Here is a 22,106-nt window from a genome sequence, read left to right as displayed (position 1 = left end):
TTTTTTATTGTTAGCCTGTCCATTAAATTTCTTTTTCAGTAAGAGCAGTAGGCCATGCCTCTTTCTGAGGAATGGAGTGGTGAATGTTGTGAGTTTGGACTTCTTGATTTCTGTGAATGGGTCTGTCACCATGATTTGCCTGCAGTGCTGTCTGATAGGTAGTCAGGGACTTGACAAAGTATGTTAATAGTTTTCCATACCTCTGGATGATTTCCCTGAATGGGCAATTTGCCAACATGAGCAAGATCTGGGACCTGTGCTCTGCAGGGGTGTAGGTGAGGAACAGGAAATTTCTGAAGTATGTGTATGTGGAAAGAGAGGAGAGCAAGTAAGCTGTGATTTAGCTGGAATTAGCTGAAACTGGGTAGCAGCAACTCTCTCTTTGGGGATCTAATACAGGATTAGTGGGTGTGCACTCTGCTTACAGGAACAGATTTGCCTCAACATAAGCTGTTTCTATATTTGTAAATAAAACCAGTCATAGGGATGTGGAAGCCACTGCCACCCCGATTCACGGTGAAAATATTTTGAGTTTTCTGAGTGTTCCTGCTGAATGCTAAAAAAAGAGAGATGTTTCTGAGCATGTTCATGAGCTTCATTTCTTTCTTCATCTTCATCTTCTTTTGGTGGGATATGGTGTAGCAAGACCAAATAAAAGCCCCTGTTACTGCCTTCAAACACACGACTGCAGTCATAGTCACTTATAAGGATCAGCAGTCCATGGAAACTTCTATAATGCTTTCTTCACCAAGCTCCAATGCTTCCTTCTCTGAAAGCCAGACAATACACAAGCCCTGTAGAACACAAAGCTTCCTGTTCCATACTAGAGGCCAGACAATCCCAAAGAACTTGATCTACCGATTCCCTTACAGCACATATCGTCCACAAGGCAGAATCAATGCTACCCATCAGATACAGATTGCTCTCTAGAGCACAATGCCCTGTCTATGGGCACAATTAGAGTGCTCATTGCAAGCAACTCTAGAGCCCTGTCCAGGAATTCATGCAATGAGCACCGCTCATGCTTACAAGGGCCATAAGGGGGTGAGAAGTCACGTCCTGGCACATCAGTCACCTCCCTCCTCTTTCTGCTCATGGAAATGGCAGCATTTGTGTGAAGAGGGAAGCTCTAACTGTGATGGCAAGCACTTCCATGCTTGAGAGCCTGGATCACTCCAAGCTCTCAATCAAAGAAGCAATTGCCATCACAATGAAAGAGCTCCCCTCTTCACACAAATGCTGCCATTTCCATGAGCAGCGAGAGGAGGGAGATGATTGAAATGTAGCACAGGGCTTCTCACCTCCCTCTGGCACTTGTAAACATGTACTGTGTCTGTTGTTTGGATGCCTAAACTCGGCTCAGAACAACTAGTTTGGAGGAGCAAAGGAATGGAAAAGAATGTTATTAGGCGAGCAAGGATTTTGCTTTACACTGAATACTTATAGAGTTAAGGTAATTAATGTTAGCTTACTTACCTTATTAATGTAGTTTGATATTTTCAACCTTATTCAGAAAATAGGCGAGAGTCATTGTAGAAAATACTATTATTTTGGATTAGACCAAATATTTCACTCTGTTTTCCAGGCTAGTTTTCTATTCCTGTTCAAGACCATGTAGGAAAGACTTGAATGGGGAGAGAGGTCAGTACCAGGCCAGCTAGTAGCTGTAGGGGAGATAACCCTGCACTCCCATGCACACATAGAGGTGAGTCTCACGATCAGTGAGACTCGCCGAGAGTGGGTTAGTGGGCAGAGCGGGCTTAGCCCACTCTCCCCACAGACGATCATTCAGGCAGCCCTGGGCAGCCAGATCGGCTGCCCACATGACTGCTGGCTCCATCACAGAGCTGGAGGGGCTGTGGGGCTCGGGGGACCCCCAGAAGGTCCAGGATGTCCTGCACAAGCGCATGGGGCATCTGGAGGGCCCCCCCCGGGCCAGGAGGCTTGTTTCAGCCTCCCGGCAGGGGTCTCCTCTTGTATTGCTGCAGCACTGAGCTGCAGCGCGGCAATATACAATCAAATAGATCGGGTTAGCGGACTGCTCACTCCGCTACCCTCGTCTAAGGGGAGGGGTATTCAAGCGGGTCACCCACTTCGGAGAAACCGGGCTCGGCTGTGAGCCCAGTGGTTGTCATGCTTGGCCACAGTCGGGCTAGGCTTCCTTCGCCCGATTTTGGCCGATCGTGAGAATCGCATCATAGTCTCACCCAAACTAGTTCCTGGCCAGGAAGGAAGCTAATGGGTTGGCCTGCCTCCTAGGAGGCTGGAAGACTCTCTTACCTACCTGGCTACCGCTGCTTGTTCTGGAGTAGAGATATGTGTGAATGAGACTTATTTAAACAATGAAGGCCTTTTAAAATAATTAATTCAAAATATAGGACCATAATACGCTATGACTGTATTGTCTGACAGTGTGCTGTACAGTTCCAGTTCGGTGAATGGGGGAGTGGAAAATATTTTGGAGGGAGCACCTTCCACCACTTGCTACCCCTTGGAGTCATCCCTGCACAGGCTTGCCATATTCGTGCTCTTCAAATTCAGGCACTCCAACTTGCATGCAATGCAAATTAGCCTGCAAATTTGCATATTATGTAAATTATGCAAATTAACCAATGCATTGCTCAGTTGACTTGTATTTGCTCTGGGTATCTACCAACAGTAGTTGGAGAGCATCTCTTTACCTGGCCATTTACCTGAGCATTAGATCCCCAGACTTTATTTCCAAACACTTTCTAATAGACAAATGCAGTTTTTAATAGGGATGTGCGGTTCGGTTCGGATCCGGACCGGTTCGTCCGAACCGGTCCGGATCCAGCGGCTCGATCCCGGACCGAATCGGGCCCTTCCGGGGACCGAGCCGGACCGAATTCGAGCCGGTTCGGTACCGAACCGGCTCGGGTTTCCCGAACCGGTTCGGGAATGAAATTGAGTCTCTGGAGTGTCTCTTTAAAGTTCCAAGTGTGTCCTCCATTTTGTGTCTCCTTCCCGAAACTTTTGCTCCTCCTTGCATCCATTTTGTGATGCTATTTCCAGGCATTGTATTGGCTGCGCTATTGATCCTTGATTGGCCAGAATGAGTCCTTTGGTCTGGTAGGCTGCTTGGCTGTTGCACTGTTGAGAGCTGGCACCCTGTTGGCCGTGGGGGGAGTGCAAAGGTGGGGGCTCCCAAAGGAGGGAATTTCAAACCTATATAAACCCAAGCCTCTTCTCTGGAAACTTCTCTTGGCTGCAGTTGTGGGATCATCTCTGAGACCTGCTTGCCCTTTGCTGGCTGCTCTGGTGTCTCTGTGAGTCCTGACTGTGTCCTGTGTCTCTCTGTGTGTGCTCTCTGTCTAATCCTTTGTCCACCTGCCCTTTGTGACTCTCTGTGTGTCTCCTCTCTCTGTCTGTCTCTTGTCTGTATACTGTGTGTTACTTCACTTTACTTTCTTCTTAATTTCCCCCAATTTTCCCTGTTCCTTGTCTGTCTGCTTTTCTCCCCCCCCCCCTTTCCCTTCTCATCCTTTGGGCCTACCCTCCCCCTCCCCCACTCCCACCCACTGCATCCTCATTGCTTTAAATCTTCTTCCATTAATTATTGCTCTTTGTCCTGCCTTGTTTTTGTCCAACTTTTTGATTTTCACATTGCATTCCATTGGTTTCATTTATATATTGCTTGCTGGTTTTGCTTAAATTGTACCATTTTGTTTGTTTCTGCTGACTGCTGCTGCCCTGCGAGTTGGTTCCCTGAATCCCTCCCCCCCACCCCCAGAGGATTCTGTTGTTGTTTCTTGTTGTCCCATATAATCAGTTTTGGTTCCCTGCTCCAAACTTGCCCCTCCAAGTCCAACCACACCCCACCCCAACCCCACCCCATCCAGCCTTCTCCCAAGTTTGCTGCTGCCAAACAGAGTCCAGTTTTCTTTGCTTGGTTCCACTTATTCATTTGCTATTATTAATTTGCAGCAATTGTGGTTTAATTGTCTCTGTTCACTTAGTGGCCCCCCTCAGAGTCTGTGTTTGGTTCCCCCTCCCCACACCCCCACACCCAAGTTTTTTCTGCTGGTTATAGTCTTTCTTTTCATTTTTTTTTTAAACTTCTGGCTTGTGTTCTCTTGATATATATTGCTTTATATATTTTGCTACCCTCCTCCTCCTCCTCCTCCTCCCCCCAGCCTGCCCCCCCCACCCTCCCTCCTCCCAGACCCTAGCCCAGGCCCAGCTCCTCCCCCAACCACCCCATCCAGCTTAATCGCTGCTGCTGCCCGAGTTGTTCCAGTTTCTCCTTTGCTGTTTGTTGTTGCCCCCTCCCCTTCCCCCCAACACCCCTCTGCCACACACTAGCCCCCAACCACACACACCCTCTCTGCTCCCCCCACCCCACCTCTTTTTCTCCTTGCCCCTGACTCTCTCCACTCACCCCAGGCCCCCTGCCACACACTAGCCCCCAACCACACACACCCTCTCTGCTCCCCCCACCCCACCTCTTTTCCTCCTTGCCCCCGACTCTCTCCACTTACCCCAGGCCCCCTGCCACACACTAGCCCCAACCACACACACCCTCTCTGCTCCCCCCACCCCACCTCTTTTCCTCCTTGCCCCCGACTCTCTCCACTTACCCCAGGCCCCCTGCCACACACTAGCCCCCAACCACACACACCCTCTCTGCTCCCCCCACCCCACCTCTTTTCCTCCTTGCCCCTGACTCTCTCCACTTACCCCAGGCCCCCTGCCACACACTAGCCCCAACCACACACACCCTCTCTGCTCCCCCCACCCCACCTCTTTTCCTCCTTGCCCCTGACTCTCTCCACTTACCCCAGGCCCCCTGCCACACACTAGCCCCAACCACACACACCCTCTCTGCTCCCCCCACCCCACCTCTTTTCCTCCTTGCCCCCGACTCTCTCCACTTACCCCAGGCCCCCTACCACACACTAGCCCCAACCACACACACCCTCTCTGCTCCCCCCACCCCACCTCTTTTTCTCCTTGCCCCCGACTCTCTCCACTTACCCCAGGCCCCCTGCCACACACTAGCACCCAACCACACACACCCTCTCTGCTCCCCCCACCCCACCTCTTTTCCTCCTTGCCCCTGACTCTCTCCACTTACCCCAGGCCCCCTACCACACACTAGCCCCAACCACACACACCCTCTCTGCTCCCCCCACCCCACCTCTTTTTCTCCTTGCCCCCGACTCTCTCCACTTACCCCAGGCCCCCTGCCACACACTAGCCCCAACCACACACACCCTCTCTGCTCCCCCCACCCCACCTCTTTTCCTCCTTGCCCCTGACTCTCTCCACTTACCCCAGGCCCCCTGCCACACACTAGCCCCAACCACACACACCCTCTCTGCTCCCCCCACCCCACCTCTTTTTCTCCTTGCCCCCGACTCTCTCCACTTACCCCAGGCCCCCTGCCACACACTAGCCCCAACCACACACACCCTCTCTGCTCCCCCCACCCCACCTCTTTTCCTCCTTGCCCCCGACTCTCTCCACTTACCGCAGGCCCCCTACCACACACTAGCCCCAACCACACACACCCTCTCTGCTCCCCCCACCCCACCTCTTTTTCTCCTTGCCCCCGACTCTCTCCACTTACCCCAGGCCCCCTGCCACACACTAGCCCCCAACCACACACACCCTCTCTGCTCCCCCCACCCCACCTCTTTTCCTCCTTGCCCCCGACTCTCTCCACTTACCCCAGGCCCCCTGCCACACACTAGCCCCAACCACACACACCCTCTCTGCTCCCCCCACCCCACCTCTTTTCCTCCTTGCCCCTGACTCTCTCCACTTACCCCAGGCCCCCTGCCACACACTAGCCCCAACCACACACACCCTCTCTGCTCCCCCCACCCCACCTCTTTTCCTCCTTGCCCCCGACTCTCTCGACTTACCCCAGGCCCCCTGCCACACACTAGCCCCAACCACACACACCCTCTCTGCTCCCCCCACCCCACCTCTTTTCCTCCTTGCCCCTGACTCTCTCCACTTACCCCAGGCCCCCTGCCACACACTAGCCCCAACCACACACACCCTCTCTGCTCCCCCCACCCCACCTCTTTTTCTCCTTGCCCCCGACTCTCTCCACTTACCCCAGGCCCCCTGCCACACACTAGCCCCCAACCACACACACCCTCTCTGCTCCCCCCACCTCTTTGGACCGCTGCTACTGCTGTGTCCTCCCCCCACACCTGAATCCCCCCTCCCTGCTGCGCTGCGCTTCTCCTCTCTCCTCTTTCTCTCTATCATCTCTCTTTCTCCTCTCTCTCTCTTTCTTTTCTCTCTCTCTCCTCTCTTTCTCTTTGTCCCTGCCCCCCCTCTCTTTTCTCTCTCTCTAAGTCTTTTCTCTCTCTGCTCCCCTTCACTTTCCACCTCCTCTCCCACAGCTGCAGCCGCACACAGTAGCCTACCCACCTGGCGGCTGCCATCGGTTTTTTTTTTCTTTTTATAGTTTTTGGTTGATTTTGTCTCTGCTTGGGGGTGAGTTGAGCGACACAAATAGTGTTGTCTCCTCACTTCTGCCCCTCCATCGTTGTTGAACTACCCCGGTTGCCTGTGTGCCTCGTGCGGCCGCCCTGCTGTGTCTCAGCCCAGGGTGGCTGGCTGGCGGCGGCGAATCCGTGACCAGCAGTGAGCGGCAGGAGAAGGACCGGAAGAAGAGGGGTTAGTGCGTGTGCGATTGTGCACCTTTTGTTGCCCCTTTCTCTCCCTAGCTGGCGGTTTTAAATAGGGACACCCCTATTCTGAAATGCATTTGGGTGTGGGGAGGAGGGAGGGAACCTTGGAGAGGAGATGTACTGTTGTAAAACTTGTGTCTTCATGCCCATGCCCAGTAAAGAAATTGCTGCTGTGTGTTGCGTTGCATTGCATGCGTCTTGCAGGTGGTTTTTGAACAGGTGCCTTCCAGAGTGCTTCCTTGCCTCTGGGGCAGTCTGAGTGGGGTCCAGGGTTCTGATGCGATGCTGCCACTACATGCTGGGCCCATGCCATGCCAGAGTGCTTCCTTGCCTCTGGGGCAGTCTGAGTGGGGTCCTGGCTGGGCTCTGATGCTGCCACTACATGCTGGGCCCATGCCATGCCAGAGTGCTTCCTTGCCTCTGGGGCAGTCTGAGTGGGGTCCTGGCTGGGCTCTGATGCTGCCACTACATGCTGGGCCCATGCCATGCCAGAGTGCTTCCTTGCCTCTGGGGCAGTCTGAGTGGGGTCCTGGCTGGGCTCTGATGCTGCCACTACATGCTGGGCCAACACGTATGATGATGATCATGATGTTCAATCCATGAGGCTGCCATCAAGTGTTTGCTGCTGCTTGCTTGCCATGGCATTGGGCAGGCAGAGTCACAGAGTGGGTGGGTTCAACCTCTGTGTTGGTGTGACTGGGTTCTGGTTTTGGTTGTGTGCAATTTAGAGTCACTAAATAGGCTGCATTGAGTTTGATGCTCCCCCCACAGGAGCATTACTTGAGAACCACCCCCCAGAACCCACACTTTGTGTTCCAGTTCACTAAATAAGGGTTTCCTCCTTTGATCTGCAGGTTCCCAAGTGTTGACTGCATCCCTCCCCCACCCCCGGTAGGTGCTGTGCCCTCCCCCCATCCACTCTCCCCCCCAAAAAAAGCTAAAAACTTGCCACCCACACCACAACTACTCCACCCAACTGCCCGTGCCACCCTCCCACACCGGGGTTCCACCCTTTAACCCCCTATTTTTCTAAAAAAAAACCCTCCCAGACCCATCTCCCCAATTGGCTTGGTGGTTGACTCCCAAATTCAAAAAGGACACCCTCCCCCTCACTTCGATTGGCTTCCCCCCCCATATCAAAAAGTCTTCCTTTCCCCCCAATTGGCTTCCTTTTTTGAAAACAAACTTCCCCCCCGCCGCCTCCAAATCAGCTGCCTTTTTTTTGGCCCCTAAGCCCCTCCAAATTATTTTTCTGACCCTGTCTGGCCTTCCTCCTAAAGTCTCCCTCCTTCTGACCTAGCAGCATGTCTGAGCGCCGTGTGGCGGGCAGGGCTCGCTCAAGGCTGGCAGGCAGAGGTGGGAGAGGCCAGGTGCGGGGTGCGCCTGCGGCACGGGGAGGGAGAGGACGCGGGGAGCCTGAGGACACCCCAGTTCTACCCATTGGAGAATTCTTTGCTCCGGCCCCATCTTTGGTGCGCAGGATTCAGTTCCCCACGCCTGCTGCCGCCAATCGCGGCAGAGGCAGAGGCACTGTTAGGGCTGTGGCGGGTCCCTCCTCGCCGGCGGCACCAGGTGCTGCTGAGCTACCGCCAGTTGTTGAGGTGGAGGAGACTGTGGAGTTGGAAGAGCAGGTAGAGGGCGGTGAGGACCGTGCGGCTGGCAGCGATGCAGCCAGGTTCTCCCTCCCTCTGGGGCCCCTTCCCCCTATCCTTTCGCCGCTCAGTGGGGCCCCCCCTCGTGAAGCCCGACACTCTGGTGGGGAGCGGTCTGGCGAGGTGGTGTAGGAGAGGCCTGCCTCTCCGATGCCAGTTGAGCCGGGCCCTTCCTCCGCTGTGGAGGGCGGAAGGGGCGGGTTGGGTGGCAGCAGTGGGCAGGCAGCGGCGGCCGCCCGCCCCCCCAGGACTGCAGCCACCCTGCGAGAAACGGCCTAGGACGGCGCCCAGGGCGCAGGAGGCCAAGGGCAGTGGTGCATGGGTGCATTTTGAGGTCCCTCAAGATGACCCATTCCACGCCCGCTGTGTCCACTGCAGGATGCTTGTCAGCCGTGGAAGGGACCCTGCGCACCTGGGTACGACGCCTTTGTGGAGACACCTAGAGCGTCACCACCCAGGTCTCAGGGGACAGGCTGGCAGCGCTAGTGCGCCTTGTGCATCTGCCACTAGGGCGGGCAGCGGCAGTGTGCCAGCCAGCAGGCAGGCTACACTGCCCGTCCAGCGGTGGACGCAGTCCTCGGGCAGCCAGCGTATTGTTCGCGTGGACCATCATCACCTCACCCGCCTCATAGGGGAGATGATTTCCACCGATGACCAGCCGTTTCAGGTGGTCGAGAACAACGGCTTCCGCCGTATTCTCCAATACCTGGCTCCCGAATACGTCATCCCCTCAAGGACGACGTTCAGCCGGAACGTGGTCCCCTCCCTGTACCGCCAGTGCAGGGAGCTCGTGTTGGCCGAGCTGTGTGCAGCTCCGGCCGGGACAAGCGTGCATTTCACGACTGACCTCTGGACCAGTGTCAGTGGGATGCACGCTTCTTTCCTGGCCCTCACTGCCCACTGGTGGGGACCGGAGAGTGAGGGGACCTCCGCGGGCGATGCTTCCGGGTCCGGCGCGGCTCCCGCTGCACTACGGCACAGGTGGGCCGTCCTGCACGTGGAGACGATGGACACGAGGCACACCGCGGAGGAGGTGGCGGCCGTACTCGACCGCCAGATAGAGGAGTGGATTGGCGGGTGTCCACACCTCTCCCGCGGCTTCATTGTCACCGACAATGGAGCCAACGTTACCACCGCTGTCGAGACAGTCATGGACTGTGTGAACATACGGTGTATGGCACACACGCTCCATCTGACCGTCAGGGACGCCCTTGGCCTTAAGGAGCTGAGGGCGTCCCAGGAGAAGGGGGCCCGCCCCATCGCAGCTGCTGTTGCTGCCACGGCCACGCTTGTGGATAAGTCCCGCAAGCTGGCCGCCCACTTCCACCGCAGCGAGAAGTCCAGGAGACTGCTTCGCCAGAAGCAGGATGACCTTGGCCTTCCTCGCCATCTCATCCCTACGGATGTGGAGACGCGGTGGAACTCCACCTTCCTCCTGTTCCAGCGCCTGTTGGAGCAGGAGAGAGCCCTTGTCGCCCTGGCGAGGGACGAGTCCTTGGATGTCTGCGACTTCTCGAACGCAGAGTGGAAGCAGATGTCCGAGGCGGTGTCGGCACTCGAGCCCTTCCAGCTTGCCACGAAGGGCTTGTGTGGCGACACCACTCCCTTGAGCCAGGCGCTGCCCACAGCTGTTGGTCTCGAGAAGCTGATGGGTGGACTCCATATCTCTCTGACCACGCCAGAGGGTCGTGCTCTGGCTGGGAGGCTGAGGTCTGGGGTTGACAAGCGGCTCGTTGATGTGCTGGGAGACAGGGAGGAGTATGTCCTCGCTTGTCTCTGTCACCCAGCCCTCAAGGGCAATGCCGTGAGTGCCGACGACTTGCCCAGGTGGAAGGGCATCCTGGTCGAGAAGGTTAGGGAGGAGGAGGCCGCTAGGGCCCGCAGAGACCAGGGTGTTGGTAGTGGTGCGGGGGCAGCCCTCGCGGCCCAACCCGCACCCAGCAGCAGCATGGGCGGCCAGCCGGCGTCAGCTTCCCCTTCCCCTCCCTCTTCCCAGTCCAGCAGCGCGGCATCCCAGGCGGCGCCATCGCAGCAGCCATTTGCTACCGACTCGAGATCCGCCCAGTGGTTTCAGCGGTTCTGCTATGGCGCCATGCCTGGTATGCGGGAGGCTCGACCTGCCAGGCCCCCCTCCAGTGCTGAGCAATGCGTTGCGCAGTACTTGGAGGAGCCTGTGGAGGGAGACGGCGTGGACTGCGCACAGTTCTGGGCGAGCCGCCGCCAAGTCTGGCCGGACCTGGCGGTGGTGGCTGTGCGCCTCCTCTCCTGCCCCCCAACCAGTGTCCAGAGCGAGCGGGTGTTTTCACATGCCGGGGACGTGGTGACACCCTCTCGCTCCCGCTTGGACCCTGGTCTGGTGGAGCAGCTGGTCTTCCTTAAGGTGAACCTCCCCCTGTTGGGCTACCCCAAGCTGCAGTTTGAGACGGGCGAGTGATTACCGTGGGTTGCCCCATGGTTGGTCACCTGCCTGGCTCGACCTCTGCTTATCCCTACCCTCCCCCCTTCCACCTCTAGCTGAGCTGACGTGACAGATGCTGAGCCGTGCCAGCCAGTCGCAGCGTGTAGTGTGCCCACACAGAGATGCAGTTGTAGTAGTAGTTGTAGTGCTGCGACTGGCCAGATGTTTACAATGCCCACGCCCACCTAAAAAGAAACCCAATGCTGACCAGCACAGGCCCTTTATCTATCCACCTGTCAGCATTTGGGGACCTGGCGTGGGCACGGCACACCCCCCCCAAAGTAGCACAGCCCACGGAGTACTAGACTTAGCGGCAGCGGTGGGTATACGTTCAAAAATGCAGTGTAGATATGTAAATACTAGTAAATAAACATGTAAATAATTTTTTCTTTAAAAACCCCATGTCAAAATCAAGCCTCAAAATTATGCAAAAGAAAGAAAAAAAGGTGACAAAGGGAGAACAAAATGATGAATGCCAAATGAATTGATTTTATTGAAAATGTCACCAGAAATCATGTGTGGGGGGCTTGGTTTACATGGAGAAAATGATTGGGTGATTTTTTGAAATGAAACGAATGAATTATTATCATCTTATGTTCATCTTGATTGTGGTCACTGTTGATGTTGGCTGATGGCAAAAAACCCAAAACCATCAGAATAGCAATGAACTGGCTGCCAACACAACATATTGATTGATAACTGTGCAGGGGGGGAATTGGGTCTGTGTGTGTGTGTGTGGTGCAGGCTCAGTCTGTCTCTTCCTGTTGTGTGTCTGTCTGTCTGTCTGTCTGTCTGTGTGAATGGATGCCTAGCACTGTCTCTGTGTGTGGATGCTTTCTGTGTGTAGTGTGGTGTGTGTCTGTCTACATGTTTTTTTTCCTCCCCCCCATGCCTCCCTCCATCCTTCCCCTCTCATCCTCTCCCCTTCCTCTTCACCACCTTCCATCCTCCCTCCCTTCCAGCCCACCACCGCCTCACCTGCCCCCAACCCCGGTCTGGCAGATGATGAGAGTCTGGTCTCTCCCACCGAAGCACACACGTGAGCACGTGTGTGCACAAATATGTGGCTGACCAACTCTGAGCCGGACCCTCCCCCCTTCAATCCCCTCTACATCCCTCTCCCCCTCCCCTTTCCTCCCCCCTGCCTCCCTGCCTCCCTCCCTGCCTCCCTCCCCCCTCCTAGCTAGCAGCGCACACATACACACACAAAACACCTGTGGTGGCAAACACCACCAGCACACATGCACTCACACTGGTGCCACCACCACCTCTGCCTTGGGCCTCTGTGTCCTTGAGCAGATATGTGGTGGTGGACCAGAGAAGCATTTCTTTCCAGCAAGGCAAAAGGCATGCACTCACTGCACACACACACACACACACGAAGAGGTGAAGACGAGAAGAGGCAACTTCTAGAACCAGCAGCAGCAGGTGAGTGTCGTGTAATTGTGTTGCTTCCCAAGGCCACTGCCCATGCTCAATGCTCAGTCTGCTGAAACTAAAGAACTAGCTACAATCACCCTTCCTCACATGCAGCTCAGCTCAGCTCAGCTCAGCTGCACAGCACACTGACTAACTAGACACTACAGCTGGTGGTAGAAAAAACAGAAGTCTAGATTCTAGAAGATGTCCTGGTGGATTTTAAACTTTCAAATCTGTGCTAGGATTGCCTTGCCTCCTCCTCCTCCTCCTGCCTGTAATTGTGCCCTCTCCCCTTGCAGTTGCGCCGTCGTGATGGGTTGGTGATGTGCGTGCGCCGTCTACTTGTTAGCTCTCTCCTCCTCATGTTGGCTGGGCTTGCCAGGCACTGGCTGGCAGCAGCTGTTGGCTGTGTGCTAGGCTCAGGCTGTGGCGCGCGTGACTGGACTGGGAATGTTATTGTAGCGGCAACACTGGTTGTGGTGGTAGCAGTAGTAGCTGTTGTTGTTTCTGGCCTGGTGGCTGCTGGCCTGTGCTGACTCTGCGCACTTGGTCTGGTCTGGTCTGGTCATTGGGATGCAGATGTAGGGTGTGTGTGCATCATCCATGGGGAGCATCAGAGCAGAGCAGAGCAGGTTGGCTGGCTTCTGTCTGTCGGGCCTAGTCAGTGGCAGGCACTGAGTGAGGCGGTGGTTTCTTTGGGCATCACGTCACCCATCATGCAGAGCGGCAGGTCTGCTGCTCTGCTGCTCCGCCTCCTGCTTCTTCTCTGTGTGTGCTGCTCTTGTGCTTAGTGTGCTGCTCCGCTGCTGCTGCTGTGCTGGCAGGCAGCACAGCAGTGGCCTTTTTGTTAGATCAGAGAGTGGGTGTTGTCTCTCTGAGTGTCCTCCTCTTACTTGCTTGGATAGGAGTGGTGGTAGTAGGTTGGCATTAAGATGGACTGACTAGGTGTTACGTGTTAGGGCGCCCAGAGAGAGGGGCCAAAAAGATGGGGTGGCAATTGTTGGGTTGCTCCTAGTATTATTGGTGAATTTCTGAAGAAAATTTTTTTTTCCATTGGCTAGAATGGGGGTTCGGGGCTGCCCCAGACCCGCCTCTGTGGGGTGGCAGCACCGCCAAAGTGGGTCCGGGGCCATGGCAAAAATGCCCTCAGTCCCTCCCAGCAATCCCCGTAGAGATAGGAGTGATGGTTCTGTTGTTTTTCTGAGATGTTCTGAGTGAGTGTGGATTCTGTGATAGCAAATGAGAGTGGATTCATGGTGTCTCATTGGAAATCTCATTAGCTATCATAGAATCTACACTCAGAACACCTCAGAAAAACAACAGAACCATCACTCCTATCTCTACGGGGATTGCAGGGAGGGACTGAGGGCATTTTTGCCATGGCCCCGGACCCACTTTGGGGGTGCTGCCACCCCACAGAGGCGGGTCTGGGGCAGCCCCAAACCCCCATTCTAGGCAATGGAAAAAAAATTTTCTTCAAAAATTCACCAATAATACTAGGAGCAACCAATTGCCTTGGGATTTTTGGGGTGGAGGACACCCATGGGTGGCTACCACCCACCCCAGCTTTTTTGCCCCTAAGGGCTCCACATTGTGAGTTATGGGCAAGAATTAATTTTTTAAAAAAAATTTGTAAAAAATCAGAGGAAGGTCCAATCGACTTGAAATTTGGGTGGCAGGTAGAACACAATGTCCCCTTCAAAACCAGCCACTTTTTGTGATCCGAACCGGTTCGGTTCGGATCCGAACCGGTTCGAAACCGAACCGGACCGGGGGGGTGGTCCGGCAAAACCAGAACCGAACCTCCCCGGTCCGAACCGGGAGAACCGGTTTTATGCACATCCCTAGTTTTTAACTTTGTCTAATTAGCTGCATGTAGTGCTGTCATGGATTTCTCACCAACTGCAGACTACCATCCTATTCCATTCTCCAATATCTAAATATGCTATTTATTGGTGAATAAATAGGCAATTTATTGGTAAAGGTGAAGATACCAGCTAAGACTGGCGAATATACCAAATTAAAGTTCATGCTGAGTAGTAGTCAATTTCCCTTTTCATCTTTCGGAACATAAGAACAGCCCTGCTGAATCAGGCCCAAGGCCTATCTAGTCCAGCATCCTGTTTCACATAGTGGCCCACCAGATGCCTCTGAGAAGCCCACAGGAAAGAGGTGAGGGCATGCCCTCTCTCCCACTGTTGCTCCCCTGTCACTGGTATTTAGAGTTATTCTGCCTCTGAGGCTGGAGGTGGCCTATAGCCACCAGACTAGTAGCCATTAATAGACTTGTCCTCCATGAATTTATCTAAGCCCTTCTTAAAGCCATCCAGGCTGGTGGCTGTCACCACATCTTGTGGCAGAGAATTCCATAGGTTAATTATGCATTGTGTGAAAAATTACTTCCTCTTGTCGGACCTAAATTTCTTGTCAATCAGTTTCATAGGATGACCCCTGGTTCTAGTGTTATGCAGGGGGGGGAGAGAAATTTATCTCTCTCCACACCATACATGATTTTTATGCACCTCTATCATGTCTCCCCTCAATAATCTTTTTTCTAAACTAAAAAGCACCAGGTGTTGTAGCCTTGCCTCATAATGAAGGTGCTCCAGGCACCTGATCATCTTGGTTGCCCTCTTCTGCACCTTTTTCAGTTCTACAATGTCCTTCCATAGATATGGTGACCAGAATTTTGTGCAGTACTCCAAGTGTGGCCACACCATATTTTTTTATAAGGGCATTATAATAAGCAGTTTTATTTTCAATCCCTTTCCTAATGATTCCAAGCATGGAATCAAGCTTTTTCACAGCTGCCACACATTGTGTCGACACTTTCAATGAGTTGTCCATCACAACCGCAAGATCTCTCTCCTGGTCAGTCATTAACAGCTCAGACCCTATCAGCATATATGTGAAGTTGGGGTTTATTGCCATTTTACACTTGCTAAAAACATTGAACCACATCTGTCATTTTGTCTCCCTCCCACCCACCCCAGCTTGGAGAGCCCTTTTGGAGCTACTCTCAATTTGTTTTGGATTTCACTACCCTCAGTAGTTTGGTGTCATCTGCAAATTTGATCACCTTGCAGCTTACCCCAATTTCTAGATCATTTATTAATAAATTAAAAAGCACTGGTCCCACTATAGATCCCTGGGGGACCCCACTTCTGACTTCTCTCCATTGTGAAAACTGTCCATTTATTCCTACCATCTGTTTCCTGTCCTTCAACCAGTTACCACTCCACACATGAACCTGTCCCCTTATCCCATGACTGCTATGTTTTCTCAAGTGTCTTTGATGGGGAACTTTGTTGAAAGTTTTTTGAAAGTCCAAGTATACTATGTCAACTGGATCACCTTTATCCACATGCCTGTTAATACTCTCAAAGAAATCCAAAACGTTGGTGAAGATTTACCAAAGATTTACCTTTGCAGAAGTCATGCTGCTTCTCCTTCAGCAGGGCCTGATCTTCTATATACTTAACAATGTTATCTTTGAGAATGCTTTCCATCAGTTTTCCTGGAACAGGCGTTAAGCTAACTGGGCTGTAATTTCCTGGATCGCCCCTGGATCCCTTTTTAAAAATCATTTGCTACTTTTCATTTCTCCGGAACAGAGCCTGATTGTAGGGATAAGTTATATATTTTAGCAAGTTGGTTGGCAATCTCACATTTGAGTTCTTTAAGGACTGTTGGGTGGATGTCATCTGGCCCTGGTGATTTATTAATCTTTAACTTTTCCAGACAGTTTCAAACAAGAATGTCATCTCTCATTGCCTCTATCAGACTCAATTCTTTAGCCTCTGTCCACAGGTATAGCCTCAGGCACAGGTATACGCTCAGTATCTTCTGTCATGAAGACAGATGCAAAGAACTCCATTGATTGATTGATTGATAGAGTGTGCCGTCAAGTCAGTGTCGACTCTTAGCGACCACATAGGTAGATTCTCCATATCCTCCTTAATAATGCCTTTTACTCCCACATCCTCTAATGGACCAACAACCTCCTTGGCATGTTTCCTACTTCTAGTGTATTTAAAGACATTTTTGTTATTCCTCTTGATGCTTTTAGCTAAATGTTCCTCAAACTTTCTTTTCGCCTCCCTTATTGTGTGAATATTGCATTAAAAAGGGATGCAAAGAATATTGCGACAAACAAATGCAAAGTTCTGTTTTGAGGTATATTTCTCTAAAATGTTGTCCTTATATATGCAGAATCCAGTTTCAGGATTTGTTGCAACCCTGTGGTCCACTCTATTTGTTGGGTGTAGCCCCAGACTTCATGTGTTTGGTGCTGCTGAAAGTTTAATTAATTCCCTTGCTGTTCCAAAAGAAACCGTGGCAGCAATGCCTATGAGTATGTTACGAATGTAAAGCAAGTCAGGTCATGCTGTCTCCCCCAGCTCCCCTTCTCCTTTGCTTAATAACTGTGGGATTCTCCTCTATTGTTGTCTTAGCAGAAGAAACAGCAAAATAAGGCTGGCTGGCAGGACAGGAGGAGGAGAGAAATTATCCTTTTTTTCTGATTTCTGTGAAACTAGAGAGATAGAGAGAAAAAAGATAAAGCACTATCTAGCTCAATGGAATAGTAAATACTGTAGTACTCAGTGCCACGCCAAATGATGGTAGAAATTTTCCCACAGGGAGTACCCTCTAGACTACAATGGTGAGTTTTTATATGAAGTGTGTTTGTTTCTGCAGTTACTGATGACTATAATGGGCGAGTCAATCACTTGTCAGAGAGAGCTCATTACAGCTGGTGTAGACAAGAAACGGGTAGTCAATAGCACACTGTTCTCAGCAGGGTACATGGCCTGGGAGAACTTACTCTTTTATTGGCTCTGCGTGTTGGCATTCTCTTCTCTAATAATGATGAAGGATGTGTGACTGCTGGCATTCAAAGGCCATACAGGCACAGAACCATGCTGCCCACTTGTAAGATGGTCATCTGCCTTTGTGGCTGCTTAGTCCAGGACTCAGCAGAACCTCTCTGGGGAGGGACCACAATGGTGCATGTCTATGATGTAAAACATAGACTATGTGCTCAGCAACCTCCATTAAGAAGAGGCCACCTTCTTACGGGAGTTTAAGGGAAAGAGTCAGAATCCAGCCTCAGAACAGAAAATCCTTCAAGGAGAGTTGGGTTGAATGGGACTTAATCCTTTATGATCTGGCAGCTGAGTATGACATACAGTAGGTAATAATAGATAATAGATTAATAATAATAATAATAATAACAACAATAATAACAACAATAATAATAATAAACCCCAGTGAGGAACTACCTTGGCGTGGTTGTGGGGCTTGTGTGCTCTGAGGAAGGTAAGAGCTATGCCAGAGGTCCAACCATACTGGACAGGTCTCACCAGAGGAGGCAGAAAAAGAGTGCCTCTCCCATCAACAATATGGTGAGATGTAACTTTAATAAATCTATACTGGATCGGTCGTCACCCGGGTCAACAAGGACCGCACCAGGTGCTGTAGGCCCTGGACATCTGGTGGCAAGTGGGCAACAGGACTCAGGATCTTCAGTTGAGCAACCAGGGCTGGAGACTGCAAGGTTACTGGAAGAAACGTCGCTTAACCGGAAAAAATATACGAAAAATCCCAACAAGGAAATAATGATCTGCTATTACAAGTCCAACTAGAAGAGGTTATTTAAAAAGAATGTACCAGATGTGGAAAGAGAAGCATCCAGATACAGAAATAACAGAACAAAGGCTAGCAGACCAGAGAAGATTCATAATAAGAAATCAAGTATTCACAGGAGTTGAGCTGGAAGAACTGCAAAGAGCAACACAGGCTCAAGATATGGAAGAAGAATTACCACCAACTGATGAAGTTGCTCAGGCGTAGGTGGAAGAGGTATTGGAAATCGAGGATGCCACTGTTGCTGAACTGTTTCAAAATCAAAACCAGGCAACCTCCCCTTTGCCTTCACCTCAAAAACCCAAATGCCGTTTAACAGAAAAGCAACAAGAACTAAAGCAAAAAATAACTGAGCACATGAACCAAACAACCACCAGGGTTCGACTTCCAGCTCTAAAAACAGTTGCCAAAAAACAACTTGCTCAGGTATTAAAAGATGTCAATGCTGCACTTGCAGAAATAACAACCAATAATTTTCAAGAAACAAACCAACTAATGTACAATGCAGCTACAATAACAACACAAGAGCTCGGATATAAGATCAGTGGACCTGTAAAAAAAGAAAGCAGTACATCACCTAATGGAAGATTAGATTAGAAAATAAAATCGCCAGGCTTAAATCAGATGCTAGTAAATTGAAAGATATGAAAGAGAAGAACCTGAAGAATGAAAACACCAAACAGTATCTGATCCAAAAATACCACCTAGATTCAAGGAGAATTAGAGAAGTCCTGGAAATAATAAAGCAGCAAATAACAGCAGTGTCAAAGAAGATTAGCAGATACGAAGCCAGAATTACACAACACAGGCAGAATCTCCAATTCCAGTCGAATCAGAGACGTTTCTAACAAAGCATAGAAGGAGAAACTGCAAGAAACGTAGAAACACCAAATAAAGAAGAAACAGTGCAATTCTGGGGGAAACTATGGGACAATCCAATAGATTATAATAAAAAAGCAGGATGGATGAAAAAGGTCAAAAAATGTAACCAACAAATGCAAGACCTAATAATAACACCAGAATAAATACATGAAAGAGCAAAGAAAATTTAAAATTGGACTGCGCGAGGCGACGATGAACTGCATGGTTTTTGGCTTAAACACCTAACAAGCCTTCATAAACAACTATCAAAACAGTTCAATCACATTGTGAAAGGAGGTGCTATTGAACAATGGCTAACAACTGGGAAAACTCATCTCCTAATGAAAGACCCAGCAAAAGGTGCAGTTCCAAGTAATTATAGACCGATAACCTGCCTGCCAACCATGTTCAAATTATTAACGGGAATAATAGTAGATGAAGTGATGCAACACTTATCAACTAACAAACAGCTTCCAGTTGAACAGAAAGGAAATTGCCCGAACACCAGAGGCACAAAAGACCAGCTGCTGATTGACAAAATGATTTTAGAAAATTGTAAGAGAAGAAAAACCAATCTAAGTGTTGCATGGATTGACTACAAGAAAGCCTTCGATTCATTGCCTCACACATGGATACTAAAATGTTTAGAAACAACTGGTGTCAGCAAAAACATTCAGATATTTATTAAAAAAGCAATGAGCATGTGGAGTACACAGTTAACAATCAATGGCGAGACACTTGGACAGGTTAGCATTAGAAGAGGCATTTTCCAAGGGGACTCACTGCCCCTCTGTTGTTTGTAATCGCCATGACCCCACTTTCACAAATACTCAACAAAACAGGCCTCGGATACCAAACATCTAAAACATCAAGTAAAATCAACCATCTGCTGTACATGGGCGATCTGAAGTTGTATGGAAAGTCCCAGTCAGAAATCTAATCACTGCTAAACACTGTCCGTATATTCAGTAGCGATATAGCAATGGAGTTTGGACTAGACAAGTGTGCTGCATTAATAATGAACAGAGGGAAAATAACAAAAACAGAAGGAATAGAACTGCCCAATGGAAGCAACATCAAGAACCTGGAAGAGAAAGAACATTACAAATACTTGGGCATTCTCCAGGCTGATAACATTACACACACCGAAGTTAAAAGAAAAATTGGAAGTGAATACATCAGGAGAGTTAGAAAAATCCTCAAGTCCACACTCAATGGTGGGAACACCATACAAGCCATAAACACCTGGGCTATACCTGTTATCAGATACACTGCAGGAATAATAGACTGAACCTAGGCAGAGCTAGAGATGCTAGATCGTAAGACCAGGAAAATAATGACTATCAATCATGCTCTGCACCCCCGCAGTGATGTTGATAGGCTATACCTCCCTCACAACTCAGGTGGAAGAGGAATGCTGCAAGTCCATCAAATAGTAGAGGAGGAGAAAAGAGGCCTTGAAGAATAGATACAGGACAGTGAAGAAGATGCACTTCAAATGGGCAATAATGAGAAACTATTCAACACCAATTAAAGAAAGCAGGCCTACAAGAAAGAACAATTCAAGAACCGAGCAGAAAAATGGAAAAATAAGCCCCTGCATGGTCAATATTTGCACAATATACGTGGAAAATCAGACATCACCAAGACCTGGCAATGGCTTAAGAATGGCAACTTGAAGAAAGAAACAGAGGGTTTAATACTGGCTGCACAAGAAGAGGCACTAAGAACAAATGCAATAAGAGCCAAAGTCGAAAAATCCACAACAAGCAGCAAGTGCCGCCTTTGTAAAGAAGCAGATGAAACCGTGGACCACCTAATCAGCTGTTGTAAAAAGATCGCACAGACTGACTACTAACAAAGGCATGACAAGGTAGCAGGGATGATACACTGGAACATCTGCAAAAAATACAAGCTACCTATTGCCAAAAAATGGTGGGAACATCAAATTGAAAAAGTTGAAGAAAATGAAGATGTAAAAATATTATGGGACTTCCGACTACAAACAGACAAACATCTGTCACTCAATACACCAGGTATAACTGTAGTCGAGAAGAAAGAAAAACAAGTCAATATAATCGACATAGCAATACCAGGGGATAGCAGAATAGAAGAAAAAGAAATAGAAAAAATCACCAAATACAAAGATCTACAAATTGAAATTGAAAGGCTGTGGCAGAAAAAGACCAAAATAATCCCATTGGTCATTGGCGCCCTGGGTGCAGTTCCAAAAGACCTTGAAGAGCACCTCAACACCATAGGGGCCACAGAAATCACCACCAGCCAATTACAAAAAGCAACTTTACTGGGAACAGCCTATATTCTGCGATGATATCTACTTTATTTATTTACGGTCAGTGACCAAAAGAGAAATGTACAGTCATTAATAACTCAAAAACACATAAAATCCTTAAAATAAGAGTATATACAGCAACAACATTGACAATAAAATTCAGCCATCCCAGGTCCTTGGGAAGGACTTGATGTCTGGATAAAGCAAACCAGTCAATAACATCTGTCTGACTGTGTAAATAAATAATAATAATAAGAGTGGCAAGACACAGTTTTTCCCCTGTTGATCTCCACATATAGATCATTGACTATGAATGATGCCCTGATTAGAAACTTGAACATCATGAGGTCCGGGGAGATCTATTGTTTTCAAGGTGTGCTGGAAGCTGCATTGTATGTTGAGGCTAGGCTGACGTTGACCAAATGAGTTAGAGTTTGCTAGCCAGGAGGAGCATCCCTCATCCTCTATGACTTTGTACAGTCTGGAGGAAATCTTGTTCAGCTTCAGCTTCGCATTTTCATTGGATAGCTTGCTGAAATGAAAGCTATTATCATATTGGGCTTGCAGTATGGTAACATATGTATGGGATAAACAGCAAAAAACATGTTACATCAAATGCCTGGATCAAAATACACAATAGGCAGAAGATATTGGGATTTTTCAATTCAGGAACACAGTATAGAACAGTCGTTTTCAACAGCTACCAGAGGTATTTGTTGGCTGGGAAGCTTGTGCTGTCAATAGCAGAAAGTCTTACATTATTATACAGATATTTCTGTATATTAACTCTACACATCACACATAGTTCTATTCCTGCATGGCCTTTGCGTCATCGTTATATTTCCTTTTCAAAGAAATAAGCTCTATCAAACAGCAAATCTGGGGCTCCTCTGTGCTGCAATATGTGTGAGGCTTTATGAGATATCTTAAGAGGTACTCATATCTTGCAGTGTTTCTTAAAAGATGTAGAGGCTTGATTTGAGGTTTGTTACTCATATCTGAAGACTGGAAGGAACTTGTCTCTTCAGATATGAGTATCAAACCTCCGCATCTGTCAGAAACATTGCAAGACCACCTTATTTTGATTTTTTTTGGATGGGACAGAG

Source organism: Hemicordylus capensis, chromosome 2 (assembly GCF_027244095.1).
Source record: "Hemicordylus capensis ecotype Gifberg chromosome 2, rHemCap1.1.pri, whole genome shotgun sequence".
Lineage (NCBI taxonomy): Eukaryota > Metazoa > Chordata > Lepidosauria > Squamata > Cordylidae > Hemicordylus > Hemicordylus capensis.
This window is presented reverse-complemented; position numbering follows the sequence as displayed.